At 38.2% G+C, this 6,000-nt stretch overlaps 1 long non-coding RNA gene across 1 annotated transcript in view; it reads right to left on the bottom strand.

The window, feature by feature from the left end:
• Nucleotides 1-391: 391 nt before the first annotated feature.
• The window catches only part of LOC116531784, a 62,022-nt gene continuing 56,413 nt past the window's right edge, over nucleotides 392-6,000 (bottom strand). The window contains exon 2 of the long non-coding RNA XR_004260583.1: nucleotides 392-596. This is a non-coding gene — a long non-coding RNA (uncharacterized LOC116531784). The remainder of the gene's footprint in view (nucleotides 597-6,000) is intronic.

The raw sequence follows: 6,000 nt of genomic DNA, 5'->3' as shown, positions 1-6,000 counted from the left end.
CTGATGAGCTATTTAGGGGAAATCACTAATGTCTCTGATTCCGTTTCTTTTTCTCTAGGATGAGAATGATCATGCCTACCTTTCCCCTTCCCAGTGTTGTCTTTGGGATCAAGCGAAATGTATTGAAAGAGGCTTTAGAGGATGGATGTCCTCTAATGATGGTTAATTTTATGTGTAAATTTGACTAGGTAATGGGATATCCAGAGAAGCATTATTTCGGGCGTGTTTCTAGAAAAGATTAGTATTTGAATTGTGGACTCAGTAAAGTAGGTTGCCCTACCCAATGTCAGTGGGTATCACCCAATCCCTCAGGGCAGGAATAGAAGAAAAGACAGAAGAAGAAGAAATTTGATTATTTTTATTTTGTTTATTTATTTATTTATTTGGGGGGCTTCACTGCTTAAGCTGGAACATCTTATCTCATCTCCTACCCTCAAACTTGAATTTACACCGTCAGTTCTTCTGGGTTTCAGGCCTTTGGACTCCAGCTGAATTACACCACCAGCTTTTCTGTGTCATCAGCTTACAGATGGCAATCATGGAACTTCTACACCTCCATCATCACATGAGTCAATTCCTCATACTAAATCATCTACCTAGGTAGAGAGATGGATAGACGATAGACAGGTAGGTAGTAGATAGATAGATAGATGATAGATAGATAGATAGATAGATAGATAGATAGATAGATAGACAGATATAGATTATATAGATACAGATATATAAAAAGTCATTAGTTGCTTAAATGCAGGGACACATTCTGAGAAATGTGGACATCATGGAGTGTACTTATACAAACCTAAATGGCATAGCCTATCACTCAGCTAGGCTATATGGTCTAGCCCATTGCTCCAAAGTTACAAATTTATACAGCATATGCCTGTACTGAATATTGTAGGCAATTATAACATAATATTAAGTATGTGTATATCTAAATCTACATAAACATAGAAAAGATATAGTAAAAATATAATATTAAAGATTATAAAATGATATACTTTCACTTAACATGAAGGGAGCATGCAGAACTGAAGTGGCTCTGAGTGAGTCAGTGAGTTGTGAGTGAATATGAAGGCCTTGGATATTACAGTACACTTTTTATGTGATTGGCAGGGCAGTAGGCACATTTACACCAGCATCACCACAGACAAGTGAGTAATGCACTGCACTACGACGTTATGACAGTGACCATATCACCAAGTGATAGGAATTTTCCAGCTCTATTATAATCTTATGGGACCACTGTTATAAATACAGACTATTGTTGACCAAAACTTTGTTGTGTAGTGCATGACTATATAGACATAGTTGTAGCTGTAGATATAGGTAGATAGATAGATAGATCTCCTATTGGTTCCATTTCTCTATAGAATACAATGACTGACTAATACAATGGTGTTTCATAGGTCCAATAGCTAACAGTAATACTGGTGGGCTAGGAGAGATCCCCAAATGCCTATGGGACCTTGACTTTCACTGGTATTCCAGCTCTTAACACTTTGGAAAGTGTTAAGAATTCACTTTGTGAGAAAGAATTCAAGGACAAGTCAGAAAAAAAGTGAAAGTGTGGATATTTATTGAAAATGCAAGTACACACTTGCACTTTGTGTGCGGTGTGTACTCAGGAAAGTGAATTGCACCCAATGGAGTTTGGGACTTCTGCCTTTATGGGTTTCTTTAACCAAAGGGTAGAATATTCATGACAGTTTCTGGAAAAAGGTGAAAATTTCTTGGTGCTGTGGTGTCACCCATTTTTACACCAAACATGGATATTTCTGGAACTGTCATAGCACGTGTGGATGTGTGATTTACTCTGTTAATGAGCATATAATGAAGTCCTGGATGAAACCGGGGTCAAATCCAGCACCATGTTGAGTCCAGTTGGTCGCAGCCAGTGTGGCCTACATCCTGTTTTTCAGGGTCTTATCAGCCCTTAGTTTATGCAGCTATTTCAACAGCTTCCCTTCTGTTAGTCACATGAAACTGCTGCCTGGAATTCTCTATTCTTCTGTAAACACCTGTATTATTCCTGTCTCAATAAGAGCTAACATTAATTAAGTAGTCTGTGCCAAACACTATGTTAAGTAATATAAACCTTTTTTAAAATCCTCATGCTATTAATGTCTCACTTTGGGTAAACAGAAAGTCCCACTCAGAAACATGCCTGAGATGACACATTGACTCCTCGCCACTGTCACAATGTTAATTCTCCACTATTTACAAGCTCAGTGACTTTAAACCAGTCCTTTAACCCCTTGGATCCTCAGTTTTCCCCTGGGTAAAACAAAAATGCTCTCAAAGAAATTTCTTAGAACAAATACTATTAAATGCTACAGTAGAAGTAAAAGCTGTCTGGGGAGAAGAGAGGAGGAAAAATCATTAATACATAGTAGTCAGGTGTTTGTCATTGTGATGTACAACCCAAGTCATTACCCAGCTTTTGGTGTGCTCATGTTGTCAGCTCATCCTTCTGTGTTTTTATTAACGCTCTTAGTCCCACTGGCAACTATTCCCTAGACTCATAAATGTTTGTCAAATTTTTTGAATGGATAAATGAATCTTGTCTGATAACCTGAGCCATTTTAGTCTTCTTTTTTCTTCTGATTACTTTTTAACATTCCAAAACTTTTGGACAAAGTTGCTGTGCTTTGACTGTATCCCCCAAAAAGCATGTGTTTGAAACTTAATTCCCAAAGAAACAGTGTTGAAAGGTGTGGCCCAGTGGGAAGTGCTTTAGTCATGAAGGCTCCACCCTCATGAATGGATTAATGCTGATTATAAAAGGGCTTGAGATTATGAGTTCAATCTCCTGTTTGCTCTCCTGCTCTTCCACCTTCCACCCTAAGATGATGCCTTATGAAGGTCCTTGCCAGATGCCAGCACCATGTTCTTGGACCACCCAGCCTCCAGTACTGTGAGCCAAATAAGTTTCTGTTCATTGTAAATTACCCAGTCTCAGGTATTACATTATAGTAGCCCAAAACAGACTAAGACATAAGCCAAGTCCTCTTGTTATATATTCCCATAACTTCTCTTGCACATTATTGTCATTGCCTGTAGATGTCTGTTTTCTCCAGTGGATTTTAAGTTCACTGAGATGAACATCACTGTTTTATTTACTACTGTGTCTCCAATGCCTATCTCATAGCAGGTTATCATTAAATATTTAAAAAACAATAAATGACTGAATATAATTTCTAAAGCTTGCTTTTTTAATGACCTAGGTTTTGGCCATCCAAAAATAAATTTTACTACTAAAACCCTTACTGACCCGGTATTGCTGCTCTGTTTAAGATAAAACAGTGTGCTTGAATTCAATAGTTGTAAATATCAAAGGATAAGATATGCATTATTCTTGCCAAATAAAATTCATGTGAGGCCATGATTTTGGACTAAACTCCTGCATTAGGCCCCAGCAGACCAGGCCAAACAAGAATGATTCACTCATGCTAAGTGCCACATGATCAAAATGAACTTTGAAACAGGCTAGTTTCTCCAGAAAACAGGAGATTCACAGCAACCAATCAGAAGGGGCTCAGCACAATAGGAAAGTCCCCTCTGTTTTAACCATATAAGGAAAGTAGCTTTAAAGAGACCAATCTGCTTTTTGTTCCCTGTTTCTACTTTCTTTAGTACTTGCCTGCCTTTAAAGCCAATCTCTTCTGCTCAATGCAGTGGAACACCCATTCTATTTTATAGAAAGAAATGTTGCCTGATTCTCAGATCACAAGTAAAAGCCAATTAGATCTTTGAACTAAATTTATTTGTAAGCTTGCTTTTCAACATGGTTTTAAGACATGTTTTCATAAGAAAATAGAGATAGATGAACAGACACAAAACTGAGATAAGGATGGTGTCTTTGTTTTATATTGCTATAAAGCCTGGTAATTTATACAAAAAAAAAAAAAAGGTTTATTTGGCTCACAGATTTGATGGCTGGAACATTCACAATTGGGCAACTGCATCTGGTGAGGATCTCAGGCAGCTTCCACTCATGGCAAAAGGTGAAGGAGAGCCAGCTATCCAGAGATCACACAGTGAGAGAAGCAGCAAGAGAGATAAGGGGTACAGGGGAGAGGTGCCAGCCTTTCTTTAATAACCAGCTTTCATGGGAACTAATAGAGAGAGAATTCACTTATGCCCCCACTTCAGGGAGGGCAATAATCTATTTATGAGGGATCCACCTTCATGACCCAAACACCTCCCATTTGGGCCCACCTCCAACACTGGAGATCAAATTTCAACATGAGATATGGTGCGGACAAACAAACCATATTCAAACTATAGCAGATGGTTTCTAAAAACTGCCTCAAAGTTGCATCCTAACGATGAATCATATTTAGTACAACCATCTACAGATTCTATTTCAATATCTTGGTCCCAGATACTCTGAGAAACACTACTAGAATCTAAAATATGAAAGAGAATAAATGAAATTCAGTTTTGCTTTCTAATGCAGGAGAGAGAAAGAGACATTTCAGAAAGATTTCTAAATGTTTTCATCTTTTCAGGTTACCCTTGAGTTAAGCAGAATGAATCTGAACATGCTTCAGGTAATTCCCAAGCCTAATGCTTTTCAAGCCAAATAGCATTAAACATTTGAATCATAAAACCAGCTTCCCTTTATCTTATTCCTTGCCTACTATATCATTCAAGGCTCAACTAGGAAAACAGAAAAACATTACAAGGTATTTAAAATACAAGAAATACAATACAGGAATTGGTCACACAGTTGGAATTGCCAGAAGCCACGCAGGAGTTAGGAGGCAAACCCAGAGATCAGCGACTTCAGGGAGCCGCAGACACCTCTGGGCTAAAGGGAAGAGGCAGTATTACTGGAGGCTCATGGCCAGGGCACTTGATGGAAGCTAGAACCAGGCAGGAGACTCGGCTAACACCAAAGAAGCCACCTGAGCCAGAGACAAATTATGAAACACACTCTATTTTTTTGTCCTCCTATCTTAATCTAAGGAGCACAGATTGCGGGAGTCAGCTCCCCTGCAAAAGAGAGAAGACTTAGAGAAAGCCAAGGAACCAACATGACAGCAAATAGGCCCAGCGCCTATCAGCACTTACCTTACTGACTCAGGAAACCATATAGATAAACAGATCATCAGTAGGCTGATGATATAGTTTCCTGAGTCAATAAGGCAAATATCTGATCATTTTGATGGCTGATTCTCATTAAGAATTAATAAACTGACATTCTGATTTAAAATATTTTGTTGTTGGTAAGAAATCTCCTCTAAAGCTATTGTTCTTAAGTTCTATTATTTTTATATTCATTTCATATTTAAAGTTTCTGTTTCCAAAGATAACACTAAACTGTACATTATTGTGAAAGACATGTCATTTCTTTCCTTTTTTTTTTTAATTGCATTTTAGGTTTTGGGGTACATGTGAAGAACATGCAAGATTGTTGCATAGGTACACACATGGCAGTGTGATTTGCTGCCTTCCTCCTCTTCACCTATATCTTGCATTTCTCCCCATGCTATCTCTCCCCAGCTCCCCACCCCCCCGTCCCCCCCCCCATTCCCCCCCAACAGACCCCATTGTGTAGTGCTTCCTTCCCTGTGTCCATGTGTTCTCATTGTTCAACGCCCGCCTATGAGTGAGAACATGCGGTGTTTGATTTTCTGCTCTTGTGTCAGTTTGCTGAGAATCCATTCAGTGTTGAGGATTATTTACAATAATAGGTAAAAGCTAAAGAACTTGGTATTTCTTGCCAGTTTGTTCATTCTAAGTGGGAAGTGTGAGTAAAGCTAAGATCTAAGGAATAAAATAAACAAAGAAGATGCATAATAATATTCAAAGGACTAGAATTATGCTAAATTTTCTGACAAATCTGATATGCCATGTAATAATCATTTTGGAAAACAAAAACCTTTCTTAAGGCATGCCTAAAGTCACTGCTGTCAAAAACGTCTCACAGGAATTTAAATCTCTTGGTTATTCAGAAAATACATCTTGGAATATACAACACATACCAGATCAGCC

Source organism: Sapajus apella, unplaced genomic scaffold (genome assembly GCF_009761245.1).
Source record: "Sapajus apella isolate SASKATOON/1434 unplaced genomic scaffold, GSC_monkey_1.0 scaffold3, whole genome shotgun sequence".
In the NCBI taxonomy this organism is placed as follows: domain Eukaryota; kingdom Metazoa; phylum Chordata; class Mammalia; order Primates; family Cebidae; genus Sapajus; species Sapajus apella.
This window is presented reverse-complemented; position numbering and strand designations above follow the sequence as displayed.